This window comes from Eulemur rufifrons, chromosome 19 (assembly GCF_041146395.1).
Source record: "Eulemur rufifrons isolate Redbay chromosome 19, OSU_ERuf_1, whole genome shotgun sequence".
Taxonomy (NCBI): Eukaryota; Metazoa; Chordata; class Mammalia; order Primates; family Lemuridae; genus Eulemur; species Eulemur rufifrons.
In genome coordinates, this window is record NC_091001.1 from 67573353 (window position 1) to 67591696 (window position 18344).

Sequence of the window (18344 nt, forward strand, 5' to 3'; positions counted from 1 at the left end):
TATCTCATTGTAGTTTTGATTTGCATTTTCCTAATGATTAGAGATGTTGAGCACTTTTTTATATGTTTGCTGGCCATTAGTCTGTCTTCTTTTCAGGCTGGTCTTAAACTCCTCGCCTCAAGCCATCCTCTGGCCTCGGCCTCCCAAAGTCCTGGGATTACAGGCATAGGCCATCATGCGTGGCCCATACATTTTCTATTTGTGTGTGTGTGTGTGTGTGTGTGTGTGTAAAAAGATGAAAAAAGGGGAAAATGTTGAAACATTATCCTAATTGACGCAAGAGGAAATAAGATCAAGGTCACAAACAATAGGATAAGAGGAAGCGGATCTCATTATGGGTTCCATATTCCTATTAACTATACCAAAATTCACTCAACTGCCCAAACTAGTGTCAAATAAAAATTATAGGAGGCCATTGTTTTGGGCTAAACTTCTGCACTAGGCCCCAACAGACCAGACAAAAAATAAAAAAGGAGTCACCCCTGCTAAAGTGCTGGTTACCAAACCCAAACTAACTTGTTATCTGACCTTCTGGGAAATCAGAAGATAGAGATAATGGCAGTTTTCCCAACAGGCCAGTTTCATCTCAATCTTAATCAGCATGGTAATAAAGTTCCCTCTGCTTTAATCCTTACACAAAAAAGGCAGCCTGATGTAACCTGATGTCAACTAATCCATTATTTTACTATTTGTTTTTTTTTTTGTCTTCCTGTCTCCACCTTAGAAGAAAAGTAGCTTTGAAAGGTTTGTTTTTTGCTGCTTCTTTCTTCAGCCCTTCTCTGTCTAGTAAAGCCAACCTTCAGCTCAGCTCATCGGAACTCTTATTCTATTTTATGAGATGAAGTGTTGCCCAATTCGAAAATCGCAAACAAAGCCAATTGAGATCTTTAAACTAAATTTGTTGTAATTTTGTCCATTTCTTGCCTGGGATATTTTAATGACTTTCTGACTATTGTTAAATTCTGTTTAGCCTAAAGCTGCCTCCATACATATTTTCAGTTTGGCCTAAAGGTTTCTCTGTACAGAGTGAACTGTAACCTAACTGGACATGTAAACAGGCTGTAACCTACTCTCGTAACAAGTAGGAATCAGCCAATCACAGCAGTCACACTTCAACCACTCACAGACGGCCAACTGTTCAAACACTGTTCACATAAGGCAAACACTGAGTTGTAACCAATCTGGCTGTTTCTGTACCTCCCTTCCATTTTCTGCACATCTCTATCATTTTTCTGTCCATAAAGTCTTTCTGACCATGGGGCAGTGCTGGAGTTGCTCTGAACCTATTCTAGTAGGGGCTGGTAGAGCGGGAGCTGACCCATCTGCCAATTGTCCTTAGCTCAATTAAACCCTGTTCAATTTTGTTCATCTAAAGTTTTTTCTTTTAACACTATACTATGAATTCAGTGGCTTTCTGCTCTCGGCCCTTTCTCTATACAGTACTGTCATCAGAACTATGGTCCTGAGACACATGTGACCATTACCTCTTTTCTCTTCAAAAGAGCAGCAATAGACCATTTCTATCATATTCTTTCATTAATTGAGTGCCTCATATGCGCTAGCTGTTGGGGATGCACTGGTGAGTTATGTAAAGGGGACATTTCAAATTAGGGGTGAAGAAATCAAATGGTCATAGCACAATGAAAAGATGCACAATGTTATTTTTCTCCTACAAGATTGGCAAAGATTAGAAAGAGTGAAAATATCAGGCTGGGCGAGGTAGCTCACTCCTGTAATTCTAGCACTTTCTGAAGCCAAGGTAGGAGGAGGCTTGAGGTTAGGAGTTTGAACCCATCCTGAACAAGAGCAAGACCCCAGGTCTACAAAAAATAGAAAAATTAGCCCGGTGTGGTTGTGCACACCTGTAGTTCCTGCTGCTTAGGAGGCTGAGGCAGGAGGATGGCTCGAGACCAGAAGTTTGAGGTTGCTGGGAGCTATGATAACGCCACTGCACTCTAGCCTGGCAACAGAGTAAGACTCTGTGTCAAAAAAGAAAAAAAAAATATATCGAAGAAGGAAAGGATAAGTTAAAAAAGAAAGAAAGGCCGGGCATGGTGGCTCACGCCTGTAATCCTAGCACTCTCGGAGGCCGAGGCGGGAGGATCGCTCGAGGTCAGGAGTTCGAGACCAGCCTGAGCAAGAGTGAGACCCCATCTCTACTAAAAATAGAAAGAAATTAGCTGGACAGCTAAAAATATATAGAAAAAATTAGCTGGGCATGGTGGCACACGCCTGTAGTCCCAGCTACTCAGGAGGCTGAGACAGAAGGATTGCTTGAGCCCAGGAGTTTGAGGTTGCTGTGAGCTAGGCTGACGCCATGGCACTCTAGCCTGGGCAACAGAGTGAGACTCTGTCTCAAAAAAAAAAAAAAGAATGAATGAAAATAAATAAATATTTAAAAAGAAGATGTAAGAATGAAAATACCCAATGTTGGTAAATATGTGGGAAAACAAACAACCTCATCCACTATTGGTGGGAGCATTAATCGATACAAACTTTTTAGAGGGCAATTTAAAAATATCTATTAAAATTTTAATAATATTCATTTGCCCTAATAATGGTTATGTCTGGTATTGTGGAATTATAAAAAACTAACTTGCTATTTTTCCCAGTTTTATTCTCTACTTTTCATAGTATTTAAATACTTATTATTTATTTATTTATTTATTTTTATTTGAAAAAAATGAAGATACAAAAATGGAGAGGCTGAGGTGGGAAGATCATTTCAGCTCAGGAGTTCAAGACCAGCCAGGGCAAGAGCGAGACCCTGTCTCTACTAAAAATAGAAAAATTTGCAGGGCGTGGTGGTGTGTGCCTGTAGTCCCAGCTACTTGGGAGGCTGAGGCAGAAGGATCAGTTGAGCCCAGGAGTCTGAGGTTGCTGTGAGTTAGGCTGACACAATGCCATGGCACTCCAGCACAGATGACAGAGTGAGACTCTGTCTCAAAAAATAATAATAGAAAAAAAGTCTTTCTTTGATGTATTCACACTTTGTAGGTCAACATTCAAGACTCTTCAAAATGAGCCACTACCCCAAATTCCACCACCTCCACCATTCCGTCTGCATTTCCCTCACCCAAAACTATCTCAGATAATGCTTTTAATTCTCGCTGCCTCTGCTGTTCCTCCAACTGGAATGCCTTCCCCCCTCCTCTGTTAATCAAAACAATACCCATCCTCCCAGGGACACACAGCAGTCACTTGCCTTTTTCTTTTTTTTTCTTTTTATTTCAGCATATTATGGGGGTACAAAAGTTTATGTTACGTATATTGCCCTTGCCCCCCACCACCCCCTTCCCTTTTTCTATGAAGCTTGTCCTCCCATCTGGATTAAATTGCCCCTCCTTAGTGCTGAGGAGGTAGTTTGCTAAACACCTAGCAGAGCACAGTTTGGCTTGCTTTGTTGTTACTTATGTCTGCTGTCTCCCTTGCCAGTATTTATTCTTTATCTTACTTGCCTTTTCTGTGAAATAAATGTTCATTTCAAAATATTTATTCAGAGTATTGTATGTTCCATATATAAATCCACACTTAAATTATACCGTTTGTGGAGGTACACAGCTCAGCCATGTGGGCAATTACCTCAAGTCACAAAATGCTATTTTGTATTAATTTGTATTTGAAGAGAGTGCAGGAATTCATTAAACATGTCTATAGCTGCCTGGTGTTTATTCACTGACAATGAGCCGGAATTATTACCTCACTTTAAGCCTTTCTCTGGTGATTTGTTTACAGAGAGTTGTGCTAAATAGCTGAATTGTTGTCATGACCCTTTGCCTAGATCTTTTCAAAACAGTCATTAGATTTGCGTTTTACATAACAAAAACACACAAAATCTCATAACCAGGAGCAAAACTGAGAACAATTTAGAATTTTAAACTTGCACGAGTTGAAGATTAGGTTTACAGTAATGCACATAGCCCATGATTTTGAAACTCAACAATAATTACATTTTATCACTTGTAAGTACTGAAGTATCTCTGTGGTTGCCAAAAGTAAACTGTGATAGTGTGTAGAATGAACTAATAACATTACGTGAACTTGATCAATAGAGCTCCTTCCAGTAAATCAAAAAATTAACCACTTCTCCCTGTTTTGGTGACTACACAGTTTCAGGTCCCCAAGTGGGAGTAGCTCTTAAAGCAAAAGTGGCAGCCTATTATCATTTGTAAATTTCCACTAACCAGCCTGCCTGGCCGTGCCTGTTGGCAGTGAGGACTGTGACCTTTCTAAGAGGCTAGTATTCGTCATTTTTTTTTGTTTACCAGCATCTATATATGCCATGGAAGTTCTGAGAAGAGAGATTCAGAAAAAGAAAACTGAAACTAGAAGAAAATCAAAAGTAAAAAGCCAGAAACTACTTATTTAGTCTTTTCTTTATGATCTCAGGACTTCAGGGACCTTGAAAGATTGATTTCCTCTCACTCAAGTTTCTTATAAAATTAGCTTTGGCTCATACATCTGTTACACAGTAGTTAATTTTACAAGATAAGCAGTACAGGGGAAATGTATCTGAGGGGAAAATGAGTGCTGGAAGCTCAAGAGACACTTAGAAGGTCACAGAACAAAGCTAGTAAGTAAAGTGGTCCTACGATAGCCCTGCAAATAGCAAAGGGTCTGCTTCAGGTTAATTTCAGTGTATCTTTCATCACATTTCACTTTTCTTCTCAGCCAGCATTAAACATCAGTGAGCTTTCCTCAATCTGTTCTGTGAGAGCCTTTTGAATTGCTCAGCCGAAGAGCAATCATGATTTAAGTTCATGAAACCTGAACTTTGTATTTTAGCATCCACTTGCCTGTAATAGTCTCCGAGTCTGGACTAGCCACAGCAATGAGTGTATTAACCAGTTCATCATGTTCACAGCTACTTATGCCATTCCTAGACACTAAATATATCCCTACTGGAAGGAATATTTACAGCCTTTTTAATTCAGTCCTCTCACATAATAGAGTCCCTGAGGCTCAGAAAGTCTCCTAAAGATCAAGCAGGTTGTTTGGGAGCAGAGAGCAGAACTGGAATTAGAACCGGGTGTCTCAACTAATCTAGAGCGTTTTTTTTTTGTTTTTTTTTTTTTTTTTGAGACAGGGTCTGTCTCTGTTGCCCCGGCTAGAGTGAGTGCCGTGGCATCAGCCTAGCTCACAGCAACCTCAAACTCCTGGGCTTAAGCAATCCTTCTGCCTCAGTCTCCAGAGTAGCTGGGACTACAGGCATGTGCCACCATGCCCGGCTAATTTTTTTTTTTCTGTATATATATTTTTTACTTGGCCAGATAATTTCTTTCTATTTTTAGTAGAGACGGAGTCTCACTCTTGATCAGGCTGGTCTCGAACTCTTGACCTCGAGCGATCCACCCGCCTCGGCCTCCCAGAGTGCTAGGATTACAGGCGTGAGCCACCGCGCCCAGCCTAGAGCTTTTTATACACAAGCTGACTAAATGCCAGAATAATTTCTCACTTACACAGTCAGAGAAAGTCTCTGTGAATTAATTAATCTTTTTATTTGGATATGTTAATCTTTTAAAGTATGCAAAAGACTCATTTAACTTCAATATATGTCAGCATTGGGGAAATGCTCACAGATAAACTTCCCTAAGAAACATTTAGAGTTGTCCTCTAAAACAATTTGATGGGACTGGCCTGTAAAACTGCTCGATAATCTACAAGTGGCCAATTTTCAGGAGAACATTAATGAGGACTATTAAATTTCCACCAAATTATCAAAGTGCTGTGTTGATCAATTTGCTTCAACAAAATTTCCGTCAGGTCAGTCAAATCACTGCAGTTCCTTTCCACTGTGCTGCACAGTGGGTGCAAGAGCTCAACAGGAACATTTTTTTTTTTTTTTAATAGACATGCTGTACAACACATGTTGCACAGGAGACCAGGCTGGTCTCCAACTCCTAGGCTCAAGCGATCCTCCCACCTCAGCCTCCCAGGGAGCAGGGACTCTGGGCGTGCACCACCACTCGTGGCTCTCAACAGGCAAATTCTGAGGGGAATCCAGTGGGGAACACAGGCTGCTTATCCATGCCTTCTCTTGATACATTTCCATCATGCATGGACTTTGTGGCCCTTAGAATGTTAACTTGGATTTGAAAAAACAGTTCCATCATCAAGTAAATTTAAGAAACATAGTTAACCTTGTTTATTTTATTATGCTAATTCATTTATGTACTCATTCAAATAAATATTTGTTCAGTGCCTACTATATGTCAGCTGCTGTTTTAGGGGCCTAGGACATAGAGTTGAACACAAAGGACACAAATCTCTGCTCTCCCGGAGCTTATAGACAATATAATGTGCATATAGCTTTTTCTTTCTGTTGAATTAATTGGTAAGTTAATGTCCTCCTAAGAATTCTTAAGTTAAATACCAGAAATGAGACAATGGATTGTGTAATTAATAATTTGCAATAATAATAAGTGCTATGAAGAAAAAATCTAAGGTGCTATGGGAAGGTACAATAAGAGGATTTATTCAAAGACCTGTCACCAGAATCTCTTGTGGAGGGGTTACTCACCTTAATGAGATTCTGAATCTGGCAGTGGGTAGGAAGAACTTGCTATTTTGAAACCCCCTCCTGGTGCATCTGGCCCCCTTCCCAGCCTCTCTTTCCTTTATGAGAACCCTACACCACATCCTGGAGCTCCATTCCTGGGCAGAGCAAAACCCTAGCACAGCCAGCTGCTGTGGCCCCACGCGCTTCTTCCCACTCCCATGTGTTCTGGATGAGCAACAGCAGGAGTGACTCCAGGACTGGAAGCAGGGCAGGAGGGAGTGACTCAAGGCTCTCACCTTTAAAGTCTCTGATGGTTCCTCCAGACTTGACAGCTAAACAAACTTTTTCCAAAATGTAAAAAATATCCACTTTTTTATCAAAAAGTTTCATACCCTTTAACTCCAAAATCCTACATCTGAGAATTTAACTTCAGAATGAATTAGAAGAATAAATCTATGTACACCCAGTTGGTCATTATAGTGTTAAGAATAATAAGGAGGGAAAAAAGGAAACATCCTAAATATTCTATGGTTGCGAAGTAGTTAAGTAGGTTATGGTATAGTAACTTGTTAGAATTATTAACTTGTGGCCATTGTGTTAACTGTGGAAGAATATGAATGAAGTAATAGCAAGTGAAAAAGCAGAATACTAAAGTGTGTGCTAATGAATGCAAGCTATATAAAAATGGATATGCAAAATACAGATGATAAGGCAAAATGGAAAACTGGAATCAATTAGCTAAGGTGGCAGGACAACAGGATAGAAACCCAGGTTGAAGTGATTTAAGCAAAAAGGAGAAAATTCATAGGCTCGAAATAACCAAGCCTTAGGTAGGCCAAAGATGGCACTGGCCTTAGGGATGTCTCAAAAGAGGAACACAAATTGCCATCAGGACTTCCTATTCCTCCCTCTCTTCATCTCCCTCTGCAGGGAAGCTTCTTTCTGTCAACCCAGCTTCTTCCCAAGATGACTACCCTCTAAATGCACATTGGTATATCTTCCAACCAGGATGAAAGTACCGGCTTACATCTCAGCTCCAGTTTAAGAATAATTCTGGGGAAAGGTTGTGATGACCTGGTTTAGGTAAAGTACCCATCTCTGGACCACCAGTGGTCATGCTACTAGGATTGGTACCCCCCTCTCAACCAACCCTTGTGGTCAAGCGATCTGGGCCATTTGAGAAAAGAGTAACTTCCACGGATCCTGTGTCTAGAGAAGGAGGGAAGTATTTCCATAAAAGGAGAGAGGTTCTGCTCCTGGAGGAATTAATAAGTCTATCACCCAATTTAACATTTTAGAAAAATATCTTTTTTTTTCCAGTTGTTGTTTGTTTGTTTATTCAACAAAACCTCCCATATGTTCTTCTGTTTTTTTCTTTTTTTTTTTTTATTCTTATTTCATCATATTGTTGGGGTACCAAAGTTTAGGTTACATATATTGCCCTTGCCCCCCACCCCCCTAAAATATTTTTTTTTTAATAGGGAAGGCAAGAAGGGGTAGGGGTCAAGAAGGGAGAGGGAGAGAGCAGTGTTTCTTAGAAAGATACCTTATTCCCTTAATACTACTTCAAACAGCAGACTGAGATTTCCTGATGCAATGTGCTTTATTACAAAGCCACATGGCAGAGTGAGAAGAGCACTGCACTGAAAGCCACGAAAGTGGATTCCAGTCCTGAGTGTACCATGAATGAGCTGTGTGACCTTGGGCTAGTCCTTAAACTTCTCTAGGTTTCAGTTTCTTCATCCCAGCCAGAAGGCTATACTCTCCATGACAGTGGCAGTCAGGTCTGTCTGAAATGGAGATTTGCATTTGGGAACAACTGTAGGGGCTTGGGTTGGGCAAAGGGACAAGTTGAATTGTGATATGATTGCAACAAAAGCCTTAGCTAATCCAGTGGGGAGCTCTGGGCCTAGGATGGCCTTTCAGAGTTGTCACTAATTTCAGCAAGTAGGTCTGACCTTTATATCCCTGTTATGTTTTGGATGTTTGTCCCCTCCAAACCTTGTACTGAAATTTGATCCCCAATGTTGGAGGTGGGGCCTAATGGGAGGTGTTTGGGTCAATATACCAGGCTGCTGGGAGAATGAGAATCTTGGTTCTGAAGGAAGATACCTGGACAGCTCACCACAGCATCCACTACTGTCCATAGATACAGTGCCTGACAGGGTAGGTGCTCATTAAATATTTGTTAAATGAATAGAATACATAAAATGAAAAGTGTGGACTACATAGTCCTTTTTAGCAACATTACATACATCAGTCTCCTAGAGGATATATGAGAAAGGAAAAATCAAAATCTTTATAGTTTTTGTTTTTTGGGGTTTTGAGTTTTTTAAAATAAAGGAGTGGGAACAGGAATGGGAGAAGAATGTCTACTAAAATGAATGTTGACTGACCTGTTCAGCTAGAAAGAATAAAGCATTCTTTGTGATTAACAGTAGAAAGTATTAAGGAAGCAATTTCTATACATATTACATAGAGTCAAACTGTGCTGTCCAAAACAGTAACCGCTAGGCGCAGGAGACTATTTAATTTAAAATAATTAAAATTAAATAAAATTAAAAATTCATTTCCCTAATCACACTAGTCACATTTCAAGTCCTCAGTAGCCATACATAATAAAACTTTTCCATCATCTCAAGATGTTCTGAATAGCACTGGTCTATACTGAACAGTTGTGTTCTTAACTCCATTCAGTGAAAATCTGATTTACTCTCATGAATTCTGTTGTTCATTATTGTAAGAGTGCTGGAACCAGAGCCAAAAATTAAAAAGGACTGGGCAAAAAAGATTGCCCTGAATCCAAGTTTCTTCTTGGAAATCCAAGTAGTAAAGGACAATAGTAAAATGGAGTAAGTCTTTGTTGTCATTTCATCCTGTTCCTGCCATCTGGATCATCTGGATGCAGCCAGGACAAAAGGCCCTGGGCTTCTGCAGTGTGTGCTGCTTGGGGTGCCCTGCAGTCAGTGAGGAATAACTGCTCCTTCAAGATTCAAACTGTCAAGATTTAGGCATTCAACACCAGATTTGTGTTCTTTTTTAAATACTGCCTAAAAGTTAGGCATTAGTTCTGAGTCTGATATATTGGAGGCCAGAAGAAATGTTGTTCTTTTTTTTTTTTTTTCTTTTCTGTTAATTTTTAAAATTTTAACATGCTGGGCCGGGCGTGGTGGCTCACGCCTGTAATCCTAGCACTCTGGGAGGCCGAGGTGGGCGGATCGTTTGAGCTCAGGAGTTCGAGACCAGCCTGAGCAAGAGCGAGACCCCACCTCTACTAAAAAAAAAAATAGAAAGAAATTATATGGACAGCTAAAAATATATATAGAAAAAAATTAGCCGGGCATGGTGGCGCATGCCTGTAGTCCCAGCTACTCGGGAGGCTGAGACAGGAGGATCGCTTGAGCTCAGGAGTTTGAGGTTGCTGTGAGCTAGGCTGACGCCACGGCACTCACTCTAGCCTGGGCAACAGAGTGAGACTCTGTCTCAAAAAAACAAACAAACAAAAAAAAAAACCATGCTGTATTATGGAAAATTTTGAACATATATAAAAGAAGCAGATTCACATAATGAATTCCCAAGAACCCAAGAAGCAATCTTAACAATCATCGAATCACAAGCTATCTTGTTTCATGTATATCCCCTACCCACACTCTCCACCCAGGATTAACTTGAAGCAAATTCCAGACATCATATCCTTTCATTTGTCAATAAATATGTCCTATGTATCTCTAAGAGAGATGCTTTTAAATAATAACATTAAGCATAATACCATTATAATACCTAAAAAAAAATAATAATTTCGTAACATCTTCAAATATCCCAGCCATCCAAACAAGGTCCATACAATGCAAATGGTTGATACATTTTTCAAGTCTTTAAATCTTTAAATTCTCCTCTTTTTTTTTTTTTTTTAATGTCCCAGAGAGAGGAATGGGTCAGTCTCCACGAAAAGACCTAAATCTTTAAATTTTCTTTGATCTTTCTCTTTATTCCTCACAACTTTTTGTAGAAGACATCAGAGCTTCTGTCTTGGAAAGTTTTCTGGAGCCTGCACCTTGTTCATTGCATCCCCGTGTTCCTCTGCCTCATTTATTTCCTGTAAATGGGGAGTTACACCGCGAGTCTTGATCAGATTCAGGTTGGACTTTTCCTTTACTTACTAGACATTTTATACATTGTGTTGTATACTTCTATTCAGTTGAAGTAAGTACCAGATAATGCTGTGATCAGTCACTGATAATCATTGTGTAGATCTGTTAATTTAATTTAGGTTGCAAAGCTGTGATATTTTAATTCTATCAGTTTTCTTCATTTATTACCTGGAATATATTCACAAAAAAGTTACTTTCCCTCATTCACTATTCAGTTACCCACAGGTAAAGTTAATGTAGGAAAGGCTGACTAAACACTTGTTTTTTTTTTTTTCTCTTAAAAGAACAAGCTGGGGCCGGGCGCCGTGGCTCACGCCTGTAATCCTAGCACTCTGGGAGGCCGAGGCGGGAGGATCGTTCGTGGTCAGGAGTTCGAGACCAGCCTGAGCAAGAGTGAGACCCCGTCTCTACTAAAAAAATAGAAAGAAATTATCTGGCCAACTAAAATATATATAGAAAAAATTAGCCGGGCATGGTGGCGCATGCCTGTAGTCCCAGCTACTCGGGAGGCTGAGGCAGTAGGATGGCTTAAGCCCAGGAGTTTGAGGTTGCTGTGAGCTAGGCTGACGCCACGGCACTCACCCTAGCCAGGGCAACAAAGCGACACTCTTTGTCTCAAAAAAAAAAAAAACAAACAAACAAACAAAAAAAAACGGGCTGATTCTCTACCACCCTGCAAAAGGTTAGCTATGAATTTTTATTTGCTTGGTATCATTATAAGAGGTAAACACACTGGATTTGTTTCAATCTATTGTAGTGATTTTTCTCACACACAGATTGTTCCATCTTTCGCCACTGGGAGAATCTTGAGGTTAGCTCTGGAGTCCTTTTGACATGACCTCAGTAGTCTTTGATAATTTCCTTACTATCTGGTATCACAATATGTACCCATTTTCTAATCTGTTTGCTTTGATATCAGCCCATATTTCCCTTGCAAAGACACCTCTCGCTCATGATTGTGCAGTCTCAGAACTTGAGATGTTTCTTATATAACACAGCAACGCAGTCTCATGTCTTCGGTACATTATGAATAATTTACATTCACTTATATATTTAACAAATAGTTACTAAGAATTGACAATGTATCGGGCACTAGTACAATTTACAATCCAGCAAGGCAGACGATAAAAATGATATAAATAGTTACACATAAGTGTGCTATGGTGGAAAAGACTGCGAAAGAAAAGGAGAGGGTACAGTGAGAATATATAACACCTTGTCTAAGGTGTTAGGGAAGATTTTCCTGAGGAAGTGAGTGAGAAGCTGAAATGTAAAGGGTAAGTAGGATGAGGTTAGCTAAGCAAAAGGGTAAAGACAGAACCTTTGCATGTGCAAAGTCTGGAGGTGGGAGATACTTGTCACATTGAAGGACCTGAAATGCCTTTGTGAGCTAGACTGTGGGAAGCGAGGAAGAGAGGGTTCATGATGAAGCTGGAAATGCTCTCGGGGGTCAAATCAGGCAGGGCCTTGGAATCACATTAAGGATTTTAGAGGTTCTCCTAAAAGGAATGGAAAACCACTGGAATGTTTTAAGAGAAACAACAGGATCAGATTTTCACTTTTATGAGGCCACTCCAGTTGTTACGTAGAGAATGAATTGGAAGGGGCAAGAATGAAAAGGAAAAGTAGGGAACCACTGTATTGGTCCACGTGAAAGATAATGGTGTCTTGAACTAAGGTGACAGCAGTGAAGATAGACATGGACAGATTCGAGAGATTTATGGACAGTCAAAAACCCAGTGTCATGCTTGAGGGGGAAGCAAGAGAAGCATTTTCACTAAACTCCGGAACAAGACAAGGATTCTCACTATCACCACTGTTATTTAACATCATTCTTGCTGTATTAGTCAATGCAGTCATTTCCCATCAAGGGAATTCATGGTCTCAAAACTGGAAAGAATAAGTTATAAAGTATCACTACTTATAGATTATATGATTATAAAACCTGACAACTCAAGAGAACTAAATGGAACATTCGCTATAAACAAAACAAGAATTCATTTAATGTGTATAAACCAGTTAACTGTTTGAGCATACAAATAGCAGCCAATTAGGTATAGTGGGGGAAAAACACTATTTATAATGGCAACACAAAAGATAAATTCTTTCTGATGCTGAATGAGCTGAAAACAAAAAAGGAACAAAAAGATAAATTCCCAGGAATAAACTTTCAGAGAAATATATAAGATTTATATGATGAAAACTTTTGAGGTGGGAAGATTGCTTGAGGCCAGGAGTTCGAGACCAGCCTGAGCAAGAGACCCCCCATCTCTACTAAAAAAAAAAAAAAAAATAGAAAGAAATTATCAGCTGGGCGTGGTGGCTCTTGCTTGTAATCCTAGAACTCTGGGAGGCCGAGGTAGGCGGATCATTTGAGCTCAGGAGTTCGAGACCAGCCTGAGCAAGAATGAGACCCCATCTCTACTAAAAATAGAAAGAAACTAGCTGGACAACTGAAAATATACAGAAAAAAAAATTAGCCGGGCATGGTGGCGCATGCCTGTAGTCCCAGCTACTCGCTACTCGGGAGGCTGAGGCAGGAGGATCGCTTGAGCCCAGGAGTTTGAGGTTGCTGTGAGCTAGGCTGATGCCACGGCACTCTAGCCTGGGCAACAGAGTGAGACTTTGTCTCAAAAAAAAAAAAAAAGACACGAAGAAAGAAATTATCTGGACAACTGAAAATATATAGAAAAAGTTAGGCAGGCGTGGTGGCGCATGCCTGTAGCCCAGCTTCTCAGGAGGCTGAGGCAGAAGGATTGCTTTAGCTCAGGAGTTTGAGTTGTTATGAGCTAGGCTGATGCCACAGCACTCTAGCCCGGGCAACAGAGTGAGACTCTGTCTCCAAAAAAAAATATATATATATATCTATATGATAAAAACTTTAAAATGTTCCTCCTCAGGAACACAAAGAAAGACTTAAACAAATGGAAAGGTCTACCATATTCTCGGATAGGATAACAATCACAAAGCATCAATTCTCCCTACATTAACCTACACATTTAGAAACGCATACACCTTTGATTATATTGGCAAATGTAAGTTGGGTTACTTAATAGGTTAAAACAGAAGCCCAGAGGCAGTAGGATAATGTTAGTTGAAAGGAAGTGTCTTTTCTATGGGGTTAGAGACAAAACAGCACATGCAAACATCTGGAGTTGGAAATATTTGTCACATCCAAGGAACTGAAGGGTAGACTCAGGTAAGTAAGGAAGAGAGGGTATGCCATGAGTTTAGAAAGGTACTGAGTTCAGAGGTAGGGAACAGAAAGTGGGTCAGTGGAGGCTGGGGGTGCAGGCCATGCTTGTCTGGAAGGCTGACTGCTCAGGAGGTGGGGATAGGGATATAGTTCCTTAGCAAGGGGGGTATTCAGCACCCTGCCTTCCTCTAAGAAGGCAGCACAGAGATTCTTCATTGCTGTGCTCAGGAAGGTACTGTATACAAACTAGACCTTCGTGCATGTCTCCCAAAGTCACTAGGCTGAGGGACTGTGCTCCTTCCTAGCTCTCAGGGCTCTCACTGGAAGTTGGTGACTCAGCAGTATGTTTTCAAGCCCTTCACAAGGTATATATGGTTCTTTTCACAAACCATCCCCACCCTTAATACTAACAGGAGATGAACTTGGCATTTGGCATTGTCTATCCAGAAGTGGGGAGGGATGAGTGAGGGAAGCTCTACTCTCCCCCAGGGTGCCTGCCCTCCCGCAGTGATCTGCTGCACACGAGTGAGAGAGCCAGCTTCTCACAAGGGTGCAGTTTGTGGTTAGGAACGGAAGAGAGCTAACCTGATATTGGAACACGACCATGACCTCATTACCCAGTATCCCACCCAACAGAGTCAACAAATGATATAGTGGTATAGACTTAGGAAGCCCCAACTTAATGCCCCTGATTAATGCCTGATTTTCCTGTCCCCAAGAAGCTTGGGCCATGGGAAGGTGACTTAAAGTCCATTTCCTGGAACAAAGGCACACAGCAGTCCGGCTTCATGAGCTGCCAAGTAAAACTGTCAGAATCTATTTAAGAAAATCAGGCCAGTCTGGCTGTGTTTACTGAGAATGGCCATTTGAGACAAAGAGGAAAAGAGTTTTCACTCAATTCATTCACAGATATTTATTGAGTGCCTACCATGTGCCAAATCTTGTTCTAGGTGGTAGGAATACAGAAATGAGCCACATAGACACAACACCTGTCCTCACAAAACTTACATTCTAGTGGGAGGAGGTAGACAAGTACATATATAGACAAAACAGTAAATATTAATAGTATCAGAAGGTGGAAAGTGTTTAAGTTCCAGTTAGCAAAGAAAAATGTCTTTAGGACATTTTAGGACACAAATAAGGTGTTGGTAGAGAGCATAGGTAAGGCGGAGGACCCCATGTTAGGTAGAACTCTCAGTGAGCTTTCTGAGAAGGTGACATCTAAGCTGAATCCTTGAAGATGAGGAGCCAGTCATGTGAACAGTGAAGGAGAGGGAGTACAAAGGCCTGAGTTGGGCAAGAACTCGGAGTGTTCAAAAAACAGAAAGAAGGTTGATTTCTGCAGTGTACTGAGTTAGGGGAGAGATCCTAAACACTGGCTGGGCAGGCAGGCAGGCATGCTGTGGTAAGAATGTGGGTCTTTCCTAACTCAGTGTGCTCATTATAGCACAATTATCTATTCTACTGTAACACTGCCCACTCGGAACTCACAGGCTAACTCAGCTGCCTGGCCTCAGCTCAGAGAGAGGACATCTTAAGAAAGTCCCAAGAATGGCCAAAACAGAAGTAAAGTTTATGCTCAAAGGCTCATACCCAACACTCCTCAGGGTCATTTCCCTTCATGTGAAATAGGCTTTCAATACATTTCCTCATCTGGTTTCCAAGCCCACCACAGATTATAAGCAGACAATTAGAAGGGGAGGGAAAGGCAGGCCCTCTGTTCAGTTGGCATTTTAATTCAATGAGTCATTTTGCTTAGAAATCACCTTCCTCCATGACTGACGTCATCTGATACTGCAAGGACTCCAGGAATCACCCGAACACCCTTATGGCATTTATATTTACTGTACCATGGTGTAGTGGAAAGAGCACTGATCCCACATTTGTAGTCCTGGGTGCAAGTCCTGATTCCATCATTCATAATTTTGTGTCCCCATTAGATTGTGAATGATTTAAGGACATGAGTCTTACTCATCCTTCAATTCATCCATAACCCATGCCCCTACTCCAAGCCTAGGATAATGCCAGTCATATAGTAGTGCTTGATGAATGGATCTCAAATGAATAAATGAAAATATGATCTTAGATAAGTTACCCTCACTGCTCTTCAGTTGCCTCAACTGTAGAAGGAAATAATATCAACACCGTAAGAGCTTGCATGGAATGTAAAATAATATAAGTAGAAAGCATAATGTTAAGTATAACGTACAATATAAAAGCAAGATATTTTGCTACTTGGGGCTGAATCAGACTGAGGTGTCCTTCAAAGGGTCAAGGGATCCTTTAGGTCTTTGTATCTACCACTTGAGTAGTTGCCACTAGATGGCAATATTTTCTTAAGGCATCTTTAGTCATTTTTGAGTCTACCCTAGTGCCCTAGTGGTCTTCACTCCAGGGGTTCTCATACCTTGGAAGGAGTAGAAAATGCCTTCCAAGAGGTGCTTAATTATGGATAGCTTTGAGGAATCAATTTTCCGATCCTCAACGTCTATGCATTCTCTTTCCTAAAACTGACCTGCTTGGGAAAGCACCCGTGTTCACAATAGCTCTTCTCCAACTTTACGAAAAGAAAGGCATACCCGTTATTCGTTCTAAGTCTCATTTTATGGCAACATCAGGTGATAATATCCACCAAGGCATCAAACAAGGGGGAAATCTCCTTCAACAATTAACAAGGAACCAGTCTTTTCCAATCTTTTACAAGAAATTTGGCTTTAAGTATGGGGTATTTTGGCTGATGTTGTCATGGCCAGAATAAAATACATGGTACAGTGGGGTGACAGCAATAAGCTTTTTCCATTATCTAAGAATTATCAAAGAATATATTGATCTTAGGAAAGCAAAGCCCAGAGAGCATCTGTTTAAAAAATGCTAGAAAATAGTTTTTTCACGTTTGTAAATGAAATTATTTTCAGCTATTCTCAATATTCATCTCAAACTCATGTCATTAGCAGGAAAGAAATATGTTGGAATGACCAAAGTAGTTGATTATTTTAAATGTAACTAAAATATTTCCTAGGATCACCAAATTATTATGACACACTAGCTAAAATAAAGCAATAAAGCTTTTACATGATTTCTTGAAAATTCGGTGTGTTTTATTCAATAAGGTAGTTATAAAATATTTGTATCAAACCATATGATAAAATATTTATTCTAATATTAGTCAATTCTTATCTTTATTTTGTTAATATCTATCTTGTTCTATTTAATATTGTCTATTTCCCACTAACAAAACCACAATTATCTATTACATGCCATATCAATTAATTTTTGCTATCTATATCTTTCCATTTAATTAAATTGTTACAGCAAGGGTTACAGCGGGTGGTCCCGAGGACAAACCAAGCCGGACACAGAGAGTCAGAGAATCAAGATTTATTCTCGGGGTCTCACCAGGGGTCTTGCCACCAAATTCTGAGCCCCATCTACCCGATTTTTCCCACTTTTATTAAGTTGGGGTCATCCAAGGGGTGGGGTCTCAAATAGGTCAGTTGATGTGTCAGGTAATAGGTTAGTGTTATGCTGATGTGCCAGGTAATAGGTTAGTTGATGGGCCAGGTGATAGGTTAGTATTATGCTGATGCGGGTCTTCCGTGAGGGGTAGGGGTCTCAGGTGGCTGATGCACCGCCAAGTAATAGATGGGGTTTTCCTTATCAAAATCCATGGGAAAACTTTTATTATGATGTCTAATGAAATTAATCCTTCTATTTTTGACTTTTATACCTGAGATGTATTTATTTGTTATTAAAAGCTGAACCTCAGGCTGGGCACAGTGGCACACACCTGTAATCCTAGCCCTCTGGGAGGCCGAGGCGGGAGGATCATTTGAGCTCAGGAGTTTGAGACCAGCCTGAGCAAGAGCGAGACCCCGTCTCTACTAAAAAAAATATATATATATATATATATATAAAGAAATTATCTGGACAACTAAAAAAAAATATATATATATAAAAATCAGCCGGGCATGGTGGCACATGCTTGTAGTCCCAGCCACTCGGGGAGGCTGAGGCAGAAGGATTGCTTGGGCCAGGGAGCTTGAGGTTGCTGTGAGCTAGGCTGATGCCACGGCACTCTAGCCTGGGCAACAGAGTGAGACTCTGTCTCAAAAAAAATAAACAAACAAACAAACAAACAAAAAAAAAAGCTGAACCTCAGTGTTTGATTTTTGCACATAGATACATTTTACTTAAGGAATATCATTATTTATATTATATTCCTTGCCCTATAAATAGTTTATAATTTGACTACTCATGATGTATTACTATAAATTAGGTAATAAAGAATGGTATATTGATATATTAGTTTTCATATAACTTTAAAAATTGATAAATTAAAAAAATAGATAACTGAATTATATTAAATCTATCTCAACTTAATCTTGCCCACTTTAAATCCTTACAACAACCCTTAAAATAGGTACTATTATTTCTCCACAGAGAGTTAGGTAATTTATCCATGGTCACAAAAGAAAAAAAAAAAAGCCATTGCATAAGT